The following is a 22,022-nucleotide window of genomic DNA, read 5'->3' as shown; positions in this document are numbered from 1 at the left end:
TCAGGAACACAAACTACAACCACTCAAGATTTAGTGTCTTCAGATAAACTTCATAGAAATCAATTTATCTTCAGATGCATCAGGTTTACCTATTAGATAAATCAGTTACTGTTTTTGAATGAAATACGGATGGCTTAGCAGCTGAACAAATTACAACGTCTGTTATTTGATAATATCCTATGGTAGTTCTCCCCAAGTTGCACCTGCTCTGCCTTTACCTATCTTTATTTATATATCCTAGTGAAATCTCAAAGTAGTTTGTTGCCATTTTTTCTAATGCAAAAAGAAAATAAATTGGAAATTTTCTTAGGCAACTTGATTTTATTTCTGAAATCTTTACAATTCTGAAGGATAATATTCTCATATATATATTTAATTTCTGAAATCTTTACAATTCTGAAGGATAATATTCCCATATATATACATATATTTAATTTCTGAAATCTTTACAATTCTGAAGGATAATATTCCCCTATATGTATATATTTCCCATTTTGTCAAATTTGTTTTTAAGGAGTTTTTTTTTCAAGTCAGTTTCTGTGCTTCCTTTTCCAACGTGTTGGCTTTTCCCAAAAAAAACTCATAATTCTCCCACAAAGCTCTCATTTCTTTTCCCTATTTTTCTTCTTTTTCTCTTTTGAAGTCCTTTTGTAATTCTTCCAAGAGAGTTTTTTGAGGTGGAGACTAATTCATATCTCCATCCTGAGATTTCATGTGAAAGCAGTCTGCCTTTCTTGTCTTCTTCTGGCTTGTATTCTGATCTTCACTGCCTCCATAGTAGCTCTCTATAGTCAGAGATCTTTTTGTTTTTTTTTCCCCTAATTTTTAAAGTTTGATGTCTGCTCCTAGGGTATGGGAAAGATTGTCCCAAGTTTCCTCTGCAGGGCTACAGGGGTTTCTTTCTGACTGCCCTGGGGTTGGTGCTGCAGGCTTCTCCCCAAGGCTGAGTAGCCTGGCCAAATCCTGCCTGTTATGCTGGGATTTAGGGACTCACAGTTTGCCTTCTCTGGTTACACTGGAGGTCTCACTAGTGATCTGAACTTCTGAACCTGAAATGGTTTGGTATTTTGACTGACAGCCTCCCGTTCAATTCCTGCACCGGACCTCTCCATGCTGGACCTCCCTGTGGAGACATCTTTCCTAAAGTCTGAAGTGTAGTGTTCCCATAAAATTCCAGAAAAATAGAATTCCAGTATCTCATGTCAGCACCTTGTTCTTCCCGAGAATCAAAATTTTTATGACCTTTATTCCTTTCATTGATTCAATTTGACTTTGCAACTTCATATCTAGTAGCTAGCTGGCATGATGGTTGAGGTATTGGGTCTAGAGTACCCAGGAAAACCTGAGTTCAAATGTGATCTCAGACACTTACTAGCTATATGACCCTAAAAAAATCATTTAACCTCCATTTTCTAATCCACTGGAGAAAGAAATAGCAAACCACCACAATATCTTTGCCAAGAACACCCCATATGGAGTTACATTGGACTCCACATTAGACACAGCTGAATGAATGATGAAATTAAATAATAATTTCAAATCCATTTACTTCTATATATGTATACTTGTATCTCTTTTATTTAATTATATTTTAAATTTAGGTATCAGTATCAAATCAGGTACTGTAATTAAAATTGAATTGTATTTAATTAAGTAGACTAATAGATCAGAAAATGCTGTGGTTATGTATAGTTTGGCATGTGATAAAATATTATGTTATTTTTATAGAAAAGACGGGAAAATGTGAGCTCAACAGTAATAAGTGGATGGATTTGAAATTGACTTAATAGGCAGTCATCTTTAATGGTTTGATTTCTACTTGGAAGAAAGGCACCAGAGTAGAATCCCATGGATCTCTTCATGGCCCTGTGTTAGTTAACATTTTTATTAAAGGCTTAAGTAACAGCATAGGGTGTCCCCTTATACAATCTGCAGATGACCTAAAGCCAGATTGACAAGAATCCCAAAACTTCAGAAGGATTTTGACAGTTGAGAGCTGCAGGTTCAATCAAATGAGAATCAAATAGGGATAAATGGAAAGTCTTTGTTCCAAAAACCAATAGAAGAACAATATTGGGATGCCATTGTGAGGTGCCATCTTGCTTTTACTGGACAGAAGGCTTAACATGAGCTGGATGGGCTGGATTAGGAGAAGCAGGGAGTTTGTGAATAAAGGGATAATTGTTCTACCACATGCAGCCTTGGGAGATCAGGAAGCATTGTTTTAATTTCTGAGTATATATTTTAGGAAGACCTTTGCGAAACACAAGAGAATGCTAGTGAGGACAACTGAAATAATGAATTTGTAAGATAATGTGTGGAAGGAACTAGGCCTTTTGAGCTTGATGATGATACGCTTCATTAGTGCCAGGAAAATTGAGTATTTGAAAGACTATCATGAGAAGGAGTTAGATCTTTTCTATTAGCACTCAAGGATAGTTTGGGGACCAATGGGGAGAGGTTGTCAAGAAGTTGATGTAGACCTGATATAAGGGGGAGACTTCAAACCAACAGAGCCTCAAATGGAATGGGCTGCCTCCCTTCTCAGATCCATTATCAGGTGTGTATCCATGACACTTTTCAGTGTGGGTTGGGCTTGATGGTCATTGACATTCCTTTCAAGAAATTCTGAGATATGGGAATCCTCATTGTGGATTCTTTTTCCCCCCTAAAGTCAACGAGAATAAGTTTAAATCCCTGAATTATATCCTTCAAATACATAAAGTGAATTCTATTTTCCATTCTAAATATTCCTTTTTCAGGTTAAGCACCCCAGTTTTACTTTTAGCTGATCTTCATATAAATCAACTTCAAGATTGCCCTTAGCTGGGTGTACTTTAGTCTCTTAGTGCCATTTCCTGACCCCTGATAGCCAGCTTTGAATATGACAGTCCAGCTGTGGTCTGACCAGGGGACAGTCCAGTGAGATCATCTCCCTAGATCTGGATACTTTTCTCTTAAAACTGCCTGAGATTGCTGCAGCATTCCTGACTGCCACATTATTAACCGTTTCATTCATTGGATTTGTAGTCCAAAATGACTTCTCTCCTAGATACGTGGTCTCAGAAAGAACACCATAATTCAATTTGTAAAAGCAAAAACATGTTTTTGTTGCACAAATAAAATACTAATTTATTGAAGTTTGTGGAGAGCATGCTTTCAATTAGCAAAGCATATTGATATGGTGTTTAAAGTTTTGAGAAGCAAGACAGGCCTGTAGGGTTTAACCCTATGTATCCCTTGGCTGGTTTGAGGCAACTGATACAACATCAGCATAAATGTGTTAGGAGAATATATAGTTACTAGTATAGTTGGTAAACATTAAATTTTCTTTTTTTTAGAATTATTTTTTTCTTTAGTATCTACAGGCATTTTTGGATAACTTTCATTCTAAAATTAAACCTCATATAATAAAAAAAAATTAGCAAAAAAGTGACTATTCTGCTTGTGTCTGCCGGTGTATGTGATATTCTGCTCCCCTTAACCCCTTATGCTGCTACTAACTATAAAGAAATATATTTTATTATCTATTCATCAAAACCAAGACTGATTTTGATAATTACATAGAAGTATTTCCTTCTCCTTTAATAATTATAGATACTGTGTAGATTGCTGATCCTGCTTATTTCACCTGCCGTTAATTTATAAAAAGCTTCCCAAGAATGACTGAATAAGTTATGGCATATGAAGGTTATGGGATATTTTTGCTCAATGCACTCAGCATCAGTGCATATAGATCTCTCCAGCCTTTTCTGAAATCAGCCTACTCATCATTTCTTACAGAGCAGAATCGGGAGACCCATTGTACACAGCAATAACAAGAGTATGTGATGATCAACTGTAATAGACTTGGTTCTTTTCAATAATACAGTGATTCAAAGCAATTCTAATAGAATTGGGATGGAAAATGACAATTTTATCCAAAGAACTATGGTGACTGAATGTGGATCGAAGCACGGTGTTTTTGCTTTTTTTTTTCTTGTTTTTTTTTCCCTTTTTTGTCTGATTTTTCTTGCATAGCATGACAAATATAGAAATATGTTTAAAAGGATTGTATATATTTAATCTATATCAGATTGCTTGATGTCTTGGGGAGGGGGAAAAGCTAAGGGAGAGAGGAAGAAAAATTTAGAACACAAAAGTTTTACAAAAAAAAATCCCTATCTTTACATGTATTTGGAAAAATACTATTCATAAAAAAGAGCTCCCCAAGCTTTCTCTGAGTTCCTCATATTTATCATTTTTATAGCATGGTAATGTGCCATTCTACTCATATACCATCTATTCTCTAATTTCCAAATACATTAGTAAACATTTATTAAGAACCTAGTATATACAAGTCCACTCCACCTTTTTAAACACCCAAAGTGTTCCACACTGTGCACCATAAACGTCGCTGCTCCCTGAAGATCTGAAACTGAAAATCACCAGTAGGCAACGGAAATGATGCAGGAGGAAAGAGGCTGAAACACTCTCTAACCAGAAAATGCACAGCACAAGTATAATAAAGAATGTCCTCCAAGAAGTGGAAGGGGAGAAAGCCATGGAAGGCAAGGAAACAGCTCTGTTTTGGATACTTTGAAGGAAAAGGACAGTTTATATACTTCAGTCTCCCACAGGAATTATGCCAAAGGTACAGCCTGAAAGGCCTGTTGGGGGCACTCACTCTCTTGATGAGCTTCTAGAGGATGTTAATAAAACACTGAATAGGGAGGGGAAGATGAGCTGTGATCTGCAGTAGGTCAAGAGAGGATTGGCCCAAACCCCTGCATGTGACCAAGAGATGAGAACCATGGTGCTTGAGTTGACTCTACGTATGGCAACAGCTGGGTACTCCAAGAAGGCAGAAGGCGATCGGGGCTTAGGGGCGATCCAGCCCAAATGTTCTAGGGAAGTTTGAGAAGCCGGCGGATTTCAGATTTTCCATCAGGATCAGAGAGAAATAAAAAGAGATTTTGTAGGTTTGGTTTTTGTATTATCCTTGTATTTGGGATCTCCAAGTGTGCCCTCAATGATTGTGCTTGAGGTGTCATCCCTCACCATGTAGCTCCTAAAGTATATAGTCTTATCTGTAGCCGTGTGTGTGTGTGTGTGTGTGCACAATGCACACGTGTATACACTCGTTTCTCTTCTGAGCCACTTTCAGGCAGATACTGTCTCTTCTTTGTCCCCCATCGGTCCGCCTTCTTTTCCCTACTTTTTAGTTTGTCCCTGCTTTATGAGATGGTTTGAAAAAATGTTGTGGTCGATTTGAAGGAAGCTCTGATGTCTCTGGGTTTCTGAGTGAGTGCTCTTCAACAGTGATTCAGTGTTTAATGAATTGTTTTATCTAGTTCCAGGATCTTCCCAGAATTTAACTGTGGCACATTTTTTGTCACTTAGGAGAAAATAAATAAAAAGGAAATTCAGAGCCATTCTTCTGACTAAGATATTTCCTAGATTGATGCTTTTTAGATGAATGTGATGGACGTCACTAGAAAGAAATGCAGATCTGCTCAGGTTCTGTTTTCCCTCAGAGAATTGGATCTTTTAAACAAGAAGTTTAACTGAGAGTTCTTTCCTAAATGATTTCATGATCGTCCCCTTCTTTCCAGACAAAGTGGTCCAGCTGTTTGTTGCCTCCCAGGCTCAACAATCCCAGGCTGTCCCATATTCCAGGAGTGCCTTTCCTAGTTACCCATGTCTCTCAGAAGCCTCCATTTTCTTCAAAAGTCAAATTCAAAGCCCCCCACCCAAAGTCTTTTCTGATCCTGCTTCCAACTGTTCATGCCCTCTCTCCAGCATCTTCTGTTTATTTCTTATATATTTACATGCACGTTGTCTTTTTTTATTGACTTTATAAACTCCTCAAGAGCAGAGACTCTCTTTTCTGTCTTTGTCTCCCAGTGCCCAGTACAACGGTTCAGACAAGTGAGGAGCACAGATAGATGGGTAGCTCGCCTTTGCTCAGAGACCTTAGGAAGGGCTAGCTACTTTCTCTTCAGCAAGTCCATTCTACTTCATTATCGTTCTAACTGTTCCTTTCCAACTTGACTTTGTTCCTTTAAATATTCTACCAATTTTGTCAATTTTTGCCTTCTAAGGTCAAGCAGAACAAGATTAATTCTTCTTTCCTGTGATCTTCCTTCAAATAAGAGAGAATAGTAATTATATCCCCATGAAGGCTTGTCTTCTCCAAGGCTAACCCTGGTTTTTTCCTTTATCTTGAGCTCTGGGCTGCACTCATCCTCCCAGGTTGGGGCTCTTGGAGTGAGGATTGGGCATTTCTTCCCTCTGGTTCTATGGGAAATCCTGAAGGAATGGGGTGTCTAATAACCAATTGTCTCTATTAATTTTTAGCAATGGGGTTTACATAATAGCATGGAAAGAACATTCGATATGAAGCAAGCCAGGGAAGCTTCACAGGGATCCTGGGTAGCAAAGACTGGAGCATCAACTATGCAGATGGTGAGAGAGACATGTCTATAATAGTGCGAGTGACAAAGAGTTCTCCTGACTTCTGTCTGAAAAGTCTTTGCTCTCTTTATAGAATCTTCATGCAGTTCCCTTAGTGTGTGGCTCTCTGTTGTGTCAGTAGCTCAGGTGACCCCAAGCAAAAGCATCCTAGTAAATATTTAACAATTGGTTCTTGAAGGGGGTGAAAAACAAAATGTAAGTACAACGCACTTGGAAGTGAATTTGGGTTATTGACATTTTTGGTATCACTTCTTCAAGTCTAGACCAGTGATCAGCAAACTATACCCCAGGAGCCACGTCTGACAAGGGAGAAACAGTTTTTGCATGTTAAAACCAACCAAGTTGTTTTTCAAAAACATAAAAGCTATTCTTCTCTTATGGACCATTTAGAATCAAAAGGCAGGCTGGATTTGGCTTGAAGGCCATCATTTGGAGACTCGATCTAGAGCCCCTGATTTGTAGCATTTGCTCATTTTGAGCATGTTGGTGCTCACACTGAAAGGTAACAGTCTGTTCCTGTGACCCAGCGGGAGCCAGCTCCAGTCACCGTGAGGGTCACCCTTGATTGAGTCTATAGCCTCCACTTCCAGACCTCCAGACCTTCTCATCTTGGAAGATCTCCTCTGTCCTATGGTCTTCCATGAAGACCTGGCCATCTTCCCTCTTTCCCTGAGGCCTCTCAGCCTGGGAGATCTCTTCAGTCCTTCACCTTCCTCCTCCCATTGATGAGGCTACTCAAGACTTCCATTATGATGGCGTGGATCAGGTCAACCTTGCTGTGTTCCTCATCCAAAACTGGACAGTCTAGACTTTGCCACCAGGCTGTGACCATGGAGGAATAGTAAATATTTAACAACTGGCACTTTGGGAGGTGAAAAACAAAGTGTAAATAAAATGTGGGCATGAAATACTTTTAAGTGAATTTGCAATTGGCATTATTAATGTTTTGCTAACAATTCCACTTCTGCCCCTCCTCCTTCTTGGTTCCTCCCTTCCTTTCCCCCAAGTCTCTCCCTCTCTCTCTCTCTTTCCTTCCCTCCCTTTCTTCTATCTTTTAGATCCCTTTATAATATATTTTCTCCATTAGAAAGTAAGCTCCTTGAACACAGAGGTAGTCTTTTTGTTTATGTTTATATTCCCATTGTTAGTCTTCCCTTCCCAGATTCATTCAGCCATTTATTTCCATTGTTTTTGGACTAGGTGAAAGTGGCTATTCTTTGCATTCATTGCTTCTTAGCTTTGACCACTGAATGAGTGTTGCCTCAGGCAAACTCAGACTTATTGAAGACCTTAGCTTAAAAAGACTAAAGTCTCTCTTTTCATCAGGGTCTTCAGTCATCTTGATTTGCATCTTGCCACGGGACCCAGATGGGTCTGAAGGGGAAAGTGAGGTAAGTGACCTTGTTCATCCCTCCCTCACTTAAATCCAATTCACTTGCATTTTATAGCATCACTTCCCTGATGCCATGGCCCTCTTCGAGAATGAAGGGCAAACAACAACAAGAGTGACTTGCATACAGAAAGTGCCTAATAAATGTTTGCTGACTTGACATTCAGTCTGTCCTATCACAAAGCTGCTAAAGTAATTTTCCTTACATCTTACAAGGATCTGACCATGGGACTCCACTCAGGCAACACCAATGGCTTTCAAGACAACCTGGCCCTAGTCAGGTTTCCCACTTCATTGGCTAGCATTCTCCCTGGGGAATACGACAATTCAGCCACACCAGATTTATCTTTGTTTCTCTATCACAGAGCTCCCTATTTCATTCTAATGCCTTTGTACCCCGATGAAGTCTTTCCTGACACCCCTCTGGCTATTGTCCTCCTCCCTGAATTCCCTGCTATCCAATTTCTTTGTATATATTTAATTTATCAACTTCATATTTATGCTGTACATACATGCATGCAAATGTGTAACAGACAATACAGTGTTTTTTTACATGGGACATAAATGTATAAAACCTTTTAGCTACAAAACACACTGTACGTGTGCGTATCATACACACGTGTGTATAATCATACATCTCTACACAAGAAGCCAACACATATATGTGTAATACATTGTATGTGATACACCCTACTTTTATATGAATATACACACATATACACATTTTTGTCTGATTTATCTAGATGAGAGCCCTAGGGAACTCTGCTTAGTGTAGAGTATTTTTTATCAGATGGCAGTCAGGAACCCTGCCCCCAACAAGTTGTAGCCATCGTAGGCTTTGGTTAATAAATGTGGGTTGAATAAAGAAATGTGGGTTGAAAAAGGTAGAAATAAGAAAGGACAAAAGAAATACTGAGAAATCACAGAGTTAAAAGGTAGAATAAGAAAAGACAAAGGGATACAGGGAAACCACAGAGTTGGCGTGATTCATACATCAAATTTTCTCGTGGAAGGATTGCTTTCAAGGCCAAACTCATAGCTCTGACTTTTCCTTCCTTATTAGATTAGCGGTGCTTCATTTGTATACTGTTAAAGCTGCTACAACTCTAAGTCATGTTTTGTGATCTAAGTCAGATTGGAGATGATAGCCTAAAAAGAGAAGAAATGGAGCAAGAAAGAGAATACATTTAAAGACTCAAGTAACTAAAATAGCCTGAAAGATGTTTCTTTTAGGGTGATACACCTTTGATCATTAAACAAAGGAAAGATCAGGAAGGATGCAACCAGAGATAATTTAACATTATATCATTATGAATTGCAAAAAAAAAATCCCAAATTGATTCAAGGATTGATCTAACTTCTTTTGATATTTGTTTTCTAGTTACATTTTGTCCCATTCTACAAAAACAAAGAGACAGTTAATGAAATCTGGTTTTGTAATTTACAATACTTTGAACCATTATGAGCTCAGCTTTTTGAGTCACTAAGAATGGATTTCATGGCTCTTCTCAGAATTGTTAAACTCATAGATTACTCTTCCACTGATGAATCCATCTGACATTCCATTTAGATCTTCTATAATCAAATTTCCTGAGCCATCAGGCAATGACTGAGACTGGGTGTCTGCCTAATGCCCCAGGAAATGGTTAATTCGGTCAAATAGTCAGGAAATTCCAAGCCAACATTACCAGTCAACTATAATTTAGTGTTACTTAGGCTAATAAGAACAACCATCATTTTTGCATGGTATGTTAAAGTTTGCAAAGTGCCTTACCTATGATATCCCACTTAATTTAAATGAACCCTCTTATGTAAAGGCACAATACTAAGAAGCTTGGTACAAAAATTGGAGCCATCTCTACCCTTGAAAAGTTTACATGGTACCAGGAGGATACAACTTATATAAGCCTGAGAAAAATAAAACATAAACAGAATAATGCAAAGAAATCTGAAGAGGGAGCAATCAGTAACAAATGAAGAGGAGCAGAAAATGTTTTTGCTGAACATTTCGCACCTCACAGGAAGAAGATCTTAGGTGGGAGCCTCTTATAGACTTAGGGTATGGCCTCTTCCAAAGCCCCAAGGTGGAAATTGGAATTAGTTTTTCAAAATTCAGAGAGGTTTGAGATTTCCCACTGGCCACGTTGTACCCAAGCACATTGCATCCAAGGAATTTCACAGCAAACGTGCAATAAAGAGCATCATCCAAAAATGTATGTTCAGAAAAATGGGAGACCCATCACACATAGCCTCCTGTTACATGAGAGCCTCTTGCTATTTCCCTCTAGACACTCTCCATTCCAGCCAAAAATGATGACTTTGTTTCTTCCCTGAAATAAATCTTTCACTTTTCTCTCTTTGGGCTTTTGCTTGGGGCTTTATGGTTAGACTACCCTTCTTTGCCCATTAGTTAATGCTGATAAAGTTTAATTTAATGCTATGCCCTGCATGAAGGTTTCCTTGATCTCCCTGTGATAAATGACCTTTTCCCTCAGATCACATATGATAAATATCCTGCTGGTGGTTCTCAGACACATTCACAGTCTTTGGCACATAATAGGTGCTTACTAAATGTTAGTTGACTTAAGTGATGTTTATTACTGCCTCTTATTTCTGACTGTTTTATTTCCCTAGTAGAAGGTCATGGAGGTCCCAGACTGTTTTATCTAAGCTTTGAATCTTCCCCCAAACCTAATATAGCTTCAAAAATAATCTCTAAAAGAATGTTTGATAAAAGAATACATATTATGTGTCTGAAAAAGATTGATTATAGCCAATAAGCATTTCTAGTTTATCTTACTGATCCACATTTGAAGAGCATTTAAGTTTAGCCAGTTACTTTAAGAATGGAAGCTCCTCAAAAATGAACGTTTATTTAATGATGCATGAATTGCCAGGAAAATGAATAACTCATGAGATCTTTATTTCATAATTCTATTATCAGAAACAAATTTTCTGCCCTTTTTCGAGGAAAAGAGTTTTAATAATTCAAATACCTTAGAGGCTATCTAGTTTGACTCCTTTCATATGTGAGATGAGGAAACTGAGGTCCAGTAAGCATCAGAGGACGGATTAGAACCCAGATCTTCTGACTCTGGAACCTCTTGGAGTGTTCTGAAACAGCTCCAAATTATGTGAGAATCTGTGATTTAATTTTTATTTATTTATCACTTATTTATTCTTCCTCGAAATATTTTATTCATTTATTTATTTAATTATCACTTAACCTAGCTTTTTCCCCCCCTTTTTTTCCTTTTTTTGGTTTTGATTTTATGTGGTAGTTATGTAGTTAGTGCTCCAGATTGGGCCTGTACTGCCGATAAACCCATCCCATAAAACTTCCTAAGCTTAGTGTGTTTTTAGAAAAGAAAGGGGTCAAAAGATGGGGTTTGCAAGTGGCCCCAAGTGCTGCCGCACCAGGGAAGAAGAGGCAGGAAGGGCAAGAGTTGCTCCTTTATTCAAGGGCAGAGCACCTGAGGACAGCAGAGCAGCCAGGTCCTAGGAGCAGGCAGGGAAGGTTGGAGAACTCAGTGGCTACTATTGAGGAGATGGTGATCATGGGGGGCTCAGGCCCCACTTGCCCCAAAGACCAGATACTGTTGCTTTGGGGTGTTGTGTTGGGGAGGGGAAAGGCCTTTTTCAAATGCCCAGAGTGTGAACTAAACACCTGAATTCTGGCTTTAGAATGTGCCCATTGAATGGAATATTTGGGGTCCCCTATGACTGGGAGAAATCCAGGAGCATGGCCTGGGCAGTGGCTATTTTGAATCATTGGAATAAATTTCTTTTGAGTCTATGGCCACAAGTGTAACACCGTACACACGGCCCAGCCCTGCTCGCCATCTTTAAGCCTATTGAAACTTCTCAGATTGGGGAGGATGCCTGCGAGTGGAGCTGAGAATTCTGGGCACGCCATGCTCCCATGCCAGTCAGTCAATCAGTCAACTACACTCACAGGACCTAAAGAAGAGGAATCTTGGGGATGATTGATGAGGGCTCGAGATCACCAGTCATCCAAGGGCCTCAGAGAGCCTGCAACCTCCCCTTCCCCCCCATTGCTCTCTGACTTCAGTTGGGGGCAGAGGTGATTGGGGGACATCCAAGGACTTGGGTCCTTGTCATAGAAGTCGGTTAGCTGGCCGGCAGTGCCCCCTGGTGGTTAAACCTCTCAGAACTCAAGCGTATCATTCAATCACAGGAATCGTTTTTTTGGAACAATTGTTGAGCCTCTAAAACCATGTGTGTGTGACCTTTGGGAACAGTCTAACCATAAAACCACCAAAGAGGAAGAGAATCAGCCGACATCTAATTCCTCCTGTACCTGACCGAGAATCCCCCCGTAGCATGCTGGGCAAGCGGTCAGCCAAGCTTTCCTTTATTTCTTGTGTCAAGAACGTCCATAAATAAGTATGAGGCTGTAACCTTCCTCTGTTTGCTGAAAGTCCAGCTAGAAACTTTGCACTGTGGAGACCAAAAGTGGGACAGTAAGTGCTGTTATGTGTGCTTCCTACAGCGCACAAGCGTACGAAGCTGTCATTGCCCTCAGTGCCTCGGAATTGAGGGCCTGTGCTGTAATTATCGATTTTGGGGAAGAGGCAGATTTGAAGGAAGGGACACGACGTACAGAACATTTAAATACCCTTTCTTTTTGGAAGTCACAGAGAGTATGGATTTTGCCAGAAATGATATTCAAGTGATGTAAAATGTACGATCAAAAAACCGAGCCAGAGACAACCGAAGGACGTTATCTCTCCTCGGACCGTGGATGGACGTAGACTAGATTCACTCAGGATGCAAGGCATGGATGGTGTAATCTGATCACCGAAGGGATTGCCAGTGTAGACAAGATCAGAGATACATTACAATATAGAAACCCCAATACATTTAATTTTTTTCAATTCAGTGTGGATTATGAATGGACCAGGAGCATGAAATTATTCATCACAAATTTTTTTTAATGATTTTATCCTTTTGAACATGTGCAAAAATGTTTGTGGCAGCCCATTTTGTAGTGGCAAGGAACTGGAAACTGAATGGATGCCCATCGGTGGGAGAACGGCTGAATAAGTGATGATATATGAATGTTATGGAATATTATTATTCTATAAGAAATGATCAGCAGGATGATTTCAGAAAGGCCTGGAGAGACTTATCTGAAGTTGTGCTGAGTGAAGGGAGTAGAACCAAGAGAAAACGGTCTACAGCAGCAACAAGATTATGTGATAATCAAGTGTGATGGACTTGGCTTTTTTCAATAATGAGGTAATTCCAATAGGCTTGTGCTGGAGAGAGCCATCTGCATTCAGAGAGAGAACTATGGAGACTGAATGAATGTGGGTCAAAGCAGAGGATTTTCACAGCTTTTTGTTGTTGTTGCTTGCTTGTTCCCATACTGTCTGTGTGAGTGACCTTGGTCAAGTCATTTACATTCTCAGTGCTCCACTCTACTCCTTAGATGACAAATTCCAGAACTGGTACCAGTCCTCAGTAGAAGAGCTCCATATGCCAATGGACTCATAGGTTCATTTCAGAAAAAAAAATTGGGGGAATAGAGTCCTGGTGACCTTAAAATTCCTATCCTGGCTTATTTCTCTATTATATGGTTTGAATTAAAAAGAAAGACTGAATGAAAAACACCAACTGAATCCATCAGAAAAATATTATTTTTCCCCCTGGCCACCTTTAAAGACTTGCTCACCTCCTTTCCACAATTTTCAGACAGGGGCTCCATATATAGTATTTCATAAAGGGAACTGTGTAGTGAGGCGCCTTTCAGCCAGACCAGCATCAGGCTAGTCAGAAGTCCTTTGTAGAAAAGGATTCCAGGTAAAGTTTTTCCACTCCCCATCTTTGCTTTAACCCACTCAAGAGATTGAGGAATGAAGCCATTTTAAAGAAATCTGAATATCTAAGGCGCCAAGTCCACTTGTAATCAATGCCATTTGGGGAAATAGCTTCATCTCAAAGAGGAAATTATTCTTGGTATTTCCCCAAACTCCATTTTTTGGCATCATTAAATCAACATTACTTTCTAGGTGAAGAATGTCATTTTCAAAGGTAGACTCTTTGAAAAGGTATTTTATGGAAGGGGATTTCTCCAACTGGATGTGAAGTTCAGCGTCTCTTTTGGCTATCTGAGCTAAAATTTAACCTGGAAAGAGTAATTCACATTTTTATGGGCTCATATTGTGATAGATTTAGAGCTGGGGGACAGTTTAAGGATCTATTTTACTCTCTTACTTTCCCCATCACCACATTACATGTATATGAGGAAATGGAGTTCCTGAGAAGCCAAGGTTATGCAGATCTCAAGGGGTTGCCCTAAAATTTGAACTTAGGCCTTCTTGATTCCAAATCTAGTGTCCTGTCCAGGATCCCATGCAACTGCACGGAATCAGGAGGGGAGAAGGCTTGTCTTATAAATAGGCTATTGTAGGTGTTTTATACTCAAGAAGCTGTGATTGGAATCAAAATGAAGGTTTGTAAGCAAATGAATTAACTATCTTCATTAATTTGCAGAATCTCTCCACTGGCATAATAGCAAATTACTTTATACATTTTTCATAATGACTTAGCTGGGGATATGTAGTTATTCTTACTAAGTTCTGTGAAGGCAGGGACTGTTTTCTTTGTATTCCCCAATATCCAGCACAATACTGGCACATTGTGGATACCATAATAAATAAACACTTTTTGGTTGATTATTGATTGATTGATTTTCCTCCAAGTTCCTTGAGATCAGAGGCCGATTCATTTTTGTTTTTGAATTCTCTTGTCTAGCATAGGGTCTTGCACATAACATGCTCTTAATAAATGTTTATTTAATTGAAGTAGGATGGGTGGAAACAGATATTTGATTACTCTTCCTAAACTGAGATCTAAACTAATGAAAATGTAGCCCTAACTTAGGTTTCAAAAACAAAACAAAAAGCAAAATTCTTGAGCGTAAGGTGAGGGATGAGGGGCTAGACAACACATTTCATTTGAAAAAAGGATTCTGTGTGTTTAGGGCTTTGCAGAATCACTATGAGCCAAAGGTCAATCAGTTCTGGGTATGACATTTTAAGAAGGGCATTGAGAAGCTGCTGCTTCCAGGCAGGGCAGCTGGGATGTGACAGATCTGGAGGCCATGTCTCATGCAGATCAATTGAAGGAGCTGGGATGTTTAGTCAGGAGTGGAGAAGGCAGGACAACAGTCTTCAAGCATCTGAAGGGTTACCTGTGGGACTGAGATCAGAGTGATTCTATTTGAGTCCCAGAGACAGAACCAGAAGAAATGAGAGGAAGTTGGAAGTAGGAAAACTTAGACTTAAAGTCAGGAAGAACTCTAATTATTAGTACTCTCTGAAAAAACAAATGGGCTGCCCTAGAAGTTAGTGGGTTCTTCCAAGAAAATTTCACTAGCCATATCTCAGTGTTTTAGAAAGAACAGAAACCAGAACTTATTTATCTATTTACCTATCTAGTTATTTATTTTTAAAAGGATTTTATTTCATACAAATCTGCAATTACCTATATTTTATTTTTAATAAGTTTTTTTATTTTCAAATATGCAAAGATAGTTTTTAATATTCTCCCTTGCAAAACCTTGTGTTTCAAATTTTTTTCCTCTCTTCCCCTCACTTCCCTCCCCTAGACAGCAAGTAATCCAGTAAATGTTAAACGTGCAATTCTTCTATACATATTTCCACATTTGTCATGTTGCACAAGAAAAATCAGATCAAAAAGGAAAAAAGAGAAAGAAAAGAAAACAAGCAAACACGACAAAAACAGTGAAAATACCATGTTGTGATCCACATTCAGCCCCAGAGTCCTCTTTCTGGAGGCAGATGACTCTCTCCAACCCAAGTCTTTTGGAATTAGCCTGAATCACCTCCTTGTTGAAAAGAACCAAGTCCATCAGAATTGATAATCACATAATCTTGTTGCCGTGCATACTCTTGATTCTTCTCACTTCACTTAACATCAGTTCATGTAAATCATGTAAATCATGTAAAAATTTCTCTGAAATCATCCCGCTGATTGTTTTTATAGAACAATAATATTCCATAGCATTCATATACCAACAAATGGGGACATGCACTTGGTTTCTAATTCCTTGCCACTACAAAATGGGCTGCTACATTTTTGCACATAGGGGCCCTTTTCCCTTTTTTAATGATCTCTTTGGGATACAGAACCAGTAGAGACACTGCTGGATCAAAAGTTATGCACAGTTTGATAGCCCTTTGGGAATAGTTTCAAATTGTTCTCCAGAATGGTTGGATCAGTTCACAACTCCACCAACAATGTATTAAGGTCCCAGTTTTTTTTCACATTCCCTCCAACATTCATTATTATCTTTTCCTCTCATTTTAGCTAATCTGAGAGGTATGAAGTGGTACCTCAGAGTTGTTTTAATTTGAATTTCTCTGATCAAGAGTAATTTAGAACATTTTTTTCATATGACCAGAAATGCTTTTAATTTCTTCATCTGAAAATTATATATTCATATCCTTTGACCATTTATCAGTTGGAGAATGGCTTGTTTTCTTATAAATTTGAGTCAATTCTCTACATATTTTAGAAATTAGGCCATTATCAAAACCCTTAAATATAATTTTTCCCCAAGTTTTCTGTTTCCCTTCTAATCTTGGCTGCATTGATTTTGTTTGCACAAAACCTTTTTAATATAATCAAAACTATCCATTTTGCATTTCATAACGTTGTCTAGAAACAAGAATTTATGAAGCACTAATAGCTTCACAAATATAACTTTATTTGAAAAGAAGTTACCATTATTATCTACATTTTTTACAGAGGAAACTGAGGCAGGTTAAGTGACTTGTCCAGGATCACACAGGTAACAGGTGGCTGAAACTTGGCTTGAAATTAGGTTTACCAAAATCTATGCCCAGTGCTCTATCTACTACATCACTAAAAGCCTTAATGATGAAATAATTTTTTGGACCCATAGTCAGGATTTTAGATTTATCCTTATTAAATTTAATCTCATTAGATATTTCGTTTTAGAGCTCTGAGCACTTTTTTTGAGGGGGAAGGGGGAGAGGAAGCTTTTTCGATTGTTATTCATTACTCTTTTAGTTTTGTGTCATCTGTACTTCCGACAAGCCTGTGATTTATGGCTTCCCCCAGTCACTGATCAAAATTCTGAGCGTCCAGTGACAAAGACACGTCTTTGTGGCTCCAGGTGCTGACCATATACCAAGCTGCGGCTGGCCACTCAGACACTGGTAATTCCACCAGCTTGGGATGGCGGTGCTTGGCCTGGTGCGTTACTGAAATCACAGGATATTTTGTCTCCATGCACCGAGCTCCTTACTCTGTCAAAAAAAAAGGAAATAAGATTGGTCAGTCTGGCACATGACCTGAGTCTTAAAGAAATAAGTATTCGGAGGAGGGAGTGCTTTCCAGGCATAGGGAAATGCAAATGCCCAGAGGCCGGAGATAGAATGTCAGCTTCAGGAAACGGTTATTAGTCCAATTTGGCTGGAATGCAGAGTGCATGAAGGGGAGCAGTGTGAAATGATGCTGGAAGGCTCGGCTGGAGCCAGATTGTGGAGGCCTAGAAGTGCCCAGCCTAGGAAGTCCTGTGTTATTATACAAAACAATGAGGAGCCATCACTGAAGGTTTCCGAGGAGGGCAGAGGCCCGGTCAGGCCTGTGCCTCAGGAAGCTTATTTTGGCATCTGTGGGGAGGATGAATTAGCGCTGGGAGAGTCTGGAGCCCAAAGGCCAGCCGTGGGGTGATCAGGAGAGTTCAGGCCAGATGTGATAAAGGCCTGAACTGAGCTTGTGGTTGTGTGAATGGAAAAAAGGGCATCGGGATGGTGTGGAGGTAGGATGGGCAAGAATTAGTGACTGATTGAAACCAGGCCTGGAGAGGGACTAGTCACAGATGAGACTGAAGGCTGACTTCAGGTGCCTAAAAAGTTGGAGTGATCTTACCAGGAAAGAGACATTCGGGGGAACAATTTCATGAGTTTTGATTCAATCAGATAGCAGGGACCTGGAATCAGGAAGGCCTGGCTCAAAACTAGACCCACACACTTGCTAGTTATGACCAGGGCAAGTTATTTAAATGCTGCCTCAGTTTCCTCCTTTGTAAAATGGAGAAATTACATTTACTCACCAAGGTTGTTGTGAGAATAAAGTGGGATATTTGTGAAGTGCTTTTATAGATGCTGATTCTACTACTGTAAATACAAGAGGTGGCTGGACTAAGTATGACTTAAAAGACTGCCTTTAGAAATTACACCATCTTCCTGACTTTCTCCCTGCTGCTCCATCCTGTACTCCATAGGCAGAGACAGAGAGACAGATACAGAGACAGAAACAGAGAGAGATACACACAGACACACAGAGAGAGATAGAGACAAAGACAGACACAGAGACAAAGAGACACACACATACACAGAGCCAGAGAGAAAGAGGGAGAAAGAGAGAGAATAAGAAGAAAGGAGGAGGAGGAGAAGGGAGGGAGGGAGATAGAGATACAGAGACAGAGACAGAAAAGAAGGGAGACAGAGAGAGAGAAGGGAGGGAGGGAGATAGAGATACAGAGACAGAGACAGAAAAAAAGGGAGACAGAGAGAGAGAAGGAAGAGAGGGAAGAAGCAATATATATACACATATATGTACATATACATACATATATATATATATATATATTAAACACCTATTGTGTCAGGCATGAGGCCAACATTAGGGGTTCAAAGGGGTTCATATATATACACACACCCTATGTAAGAACCTAGCACTGTGACAAGTGCTACGGGTTTCTAAAAGAAAAGCAAGGAGGAGACAGACTTTCTCCTCCAAAAAGTCACAAAGGGTCCTTCCCATCTCTGGCAGCAGAGTGGAAGTTGGACATCGGAGAGCTCCTCCCAAATCTTTTTTCTTTTATAAAGGGGACTTGGAATTCACCTCGTCATTTCCCATCACTGACCTCCTGAAATTCAGGATCTCCAGAAATTCCTTGTTCCCCAAGAAGAAATCAGCTCTGTGGGTCCCACCTCCTCAGATCATTTCCCATCTGGCTCCTGGACTTCATCCTGTCCCTTCCCCAAAAGCGTCCTTCTACCTGTCCCCTCCCCGAATCTTATTCCACCCTTCTCCCTTTCAGCTTTTTTTTTAAATGTGTTGTGTCATCCATTAATTGTAAGCTCCTTGAGAATACGGATTGTTTTATGACTTTCTTTGAACCCCTAATGCTTGGCCCCATGCCTGACACAGTAGGTGCTTAATAAATGCTGATTGACGATTGACTATTGACACTTTAATGGAGTAAACACAAATAAGTTTCAGGGGCAGGTCAGATGGCCAGAGCTTCCTGGTTCTCAATGCTTCCACTGTAATATTATTTCTACTGATTGAACCCAATCCAGCTCTGATAGCGGTTCATTTGAGGCAGCTAAGGGCTTCCATTTTGCCTTTTCTGACTATTTGGGAACAAAGGGGAATCAAGAAATGCTTTGTATAATCACTAGCGCTGGAAATAAGCTTGAGGCTAACTAAGTGGGGGCCATAAGGGGAATGATTATTTCAGGAGTGGGGGCCTGCAATTAGCTTGAAAAGAGAGGGTAAAGCTGCGGTCTTGGGGCCTTTAAATGGCAAAGGGTTAGGGTTAGGGTTAGCTCGCACCTTCCCTCAGAAGCAGGAGAGATGCTGAAGCTTCTCCAGCATCAGCATCCGGCAGAACAACATGTGCTTTTAAGAGCAGCATCTTGGCTGCTGTGTGGAGGATGGATTTGACCTGGGAGGAAGTGGACGCTGCTGGGGTATTTCCCGGTCAGAGGGAATGAGGATTCATACTGGTTTGGAGGCCAAGGGAGGGGAGAGAAGGGGACAGATGTTGCTGGAGCATTGTGGAGCTAGATTGGCCATGGGATGGTGACTGATTGGCTTTGGGCGGGGGTGGGAGGGAAGGGGACCGAAGCTGTGGTCTGGGGTGTCTGGCTCTACAACGCTACAAGTCATTCCACCCTCGATGTATGAAGGAAGGGAATAAGCATTTACTAAGTACCTACTATATACTAGGCAGTGCACTAAGTAGTTTCAGAAATACTATCTCATTTGATCCTCACAACCCACATGTTATTAATATCCCTATTTTACAGTTCAAAAAATCAAGGCAAACAGAAATAGGTGACGTGCCCTGAGTCATAAATGAATGAGAGTCCGAGGCCAGATTTGAACTCAGTTCTTCTTGATTCTGGGCCTAGAGCTCTCTGTTGCCTGATAGATGTCTCATGGAGCCCTCCAAAATGCCATGTCACTTGTCAGGGGGCTTCCTCGTGGGGACATTCAGGTGGAGAAGTGGAACCAGATGCTAACGTGAGGCTTGGTTTGAACCCCGGGTGTTTGAACAGAAACAGGGAAGTCAGGCAGAAGGACAGAGGATCCATTCTTATCAACACTTTTGCCTCTTCACCTTCTTACTTCTTGCAGTCTGGCCTCAGTTGTACCATTTTACTGAAACTGCTTTCTTGTAGAATATTAGCGGTATTCTCCTGTCTGATGATGTACCCCTTTTTTCAGCTCCCATTCTACTTGACCTCACTGTCCCGTATTTGATCCTGTCAACTCCCTTTTCCTCATAGCGACTCATAGGATTATAGGATTGTCAGTTCTTCCCCTAATCCCCCACCAGCCCTTGAGATGTTGCTCTCTTGAGGGCTCCATTTAAAGTGAGAAGCTGAGGGTTCAAATCCTCACTCTGCTACTCCCTAGTTGTATAACCTTGAGTGAGGACAATTTAGCCACTTGGAAACTCCATTTTCTTATCTGCAAAACTCTGGAGTCCATTCTAGCTCAGAATACAGGATTCAGTGATTCTGAGCATTCTCCAGTCTCCTTTATTGTCTCATCATCCATCCTCTTTATCTCTCAGTCCCTACCCCATCCCCTGAGGGTCGCATGGTTCTGACTAGGTCTGGTCAATGCCATCAGTCTGTCTGTCTCTCTCTCTGTCTCTCTATCTCTGTCTCTCTCTGTGTGTCTCTGTCTCTCTCTGTGTCTCTGTTTCTCTCTGTGTCTCTGTCTCTCTCTGTCTCTGTCTCTTTCTCTCTGTCTCTCTGTCTCTGTCTCTCTGTGTCTCTGTGTCTCTCTGTCTCTCTATCTCTCTGTCTCTCTGTCTCTGTCTCTGTGTGTGTCTCTATCTCTCTGTGTCTCTGTCTCTCTGTGTCGCTGTCTCTCTCTGTCTCTGTCTCTGTTTCTCTCTGTCTCTCTCTCTGTCTCTCTATCTGTGTCTCTCTCTGTCTCTGTCTCTGTGTGTGTGTTTCTATCTCTCTGTGTCTCTGTCTCTATCTCTGTCTTTCTATCTTTTTACTCCTGTGTATTGAAGCAGCAACTGTTCAGATGAATTCCAGATTTATGTAGCTGTCATCGTTGTCACAATGGACGGAGTACAAGGCCTAGAACCCAGAAAACTCGTCTTCCTGAGTTTGAATCCAGTTTCAGACATTTATGAGCTTGGGCAAGTGACTTAATCATTTTTGCCTCAAGTTTCTTCTCTATAAAATGAACTGGAGGAAATGACACCCCCCCCCCCCCCCGCGTCCTTGCCAGGAAATCCGCAAATGGGGCCACAGAGTCAGACACCATGAATGACTGAGGATGGCTACATCCCAAATGGGCCCAAACCCAGCCTCACGTTAGCAGCTGCGGTTCCGTTTCTCCACCTGTATGTCCCCACGAAGAAGCCCCCTGACAAGTGACATGGCATTTTGGAGGGCTCCATGAGACATCTGGCGGGCAGCAGAAAGCTCTAGGCCCAGAATCAAGAAGCACTGAGTTCAGATCTGGCTTCAGGATCTCATTCATTTATGACTCAGGGGCAAGTCCCCTAACCCTGTTTGCCTTGATTTTTTTGAACTGTAAAATGGGGATATTAATAACATGTGTGTTGTTGTGAGGATCAAATAAGACAGTATTTCTGAAACTACTTAGTGCACTGCCTAGTATATAGTAGGTACTTAATAAATGCTTATTCCCTTCCTTCATTCATTGAGGGTGGAATGACTTGTGGAGTTATAGAGCCACAATTTAGCAGAATCAAGATTTGAATCAAGATCTTTTCTGAACCTGAGACCAATCCTGTCCAGTGCTGTCTCTGGCAGGAGCCACCTCTGGTACTTAGAAACTGTTGAATTGCATTGGTTTCCATCAGTTTTGT

At 40.4% G+C, this 22,022-nt stretch overlaps 1 long non-coding RNA gene across 1 annotated transcript in view; it reads left to right on the top strand.

Annotated features, from left to right (window-relative positions):
- The window catches only part of LOC116422001, a 40,123-nt gene that overhangs the window by 5,066 nt on the left and 13,035 nt on the right, over nt 1–22,022 (top strand). The window contains exon 2 of the long non-coding RNA XR_004232608.1: nt 7,783–7,847. This is a non-coding gene — a long non-coding RNA (uncharacterized LOC116422001). The remainder of the gene's footprint in view (nt 1–7,782; nt 7,848–22,022) is intronic.

Source organism: Sarcophilus harrisii, chromosome 2, assembly GCF_902635505.1.
Source record: "Sarcophilus harrisii chromosome 2, mSarHar1.11, whole genome shotgun sequence".
NCBI lineage: Eukaryota > Metazoa > Chordata > Mammalia > Dasyuromorphia > Dasyuridae > Sarcophilus > Sarcophilus harrisii.
Note: the sequence above shows the minus strand (reverse complement) of the source record. Positions and strands in the feature narration are given on the sequence as shown.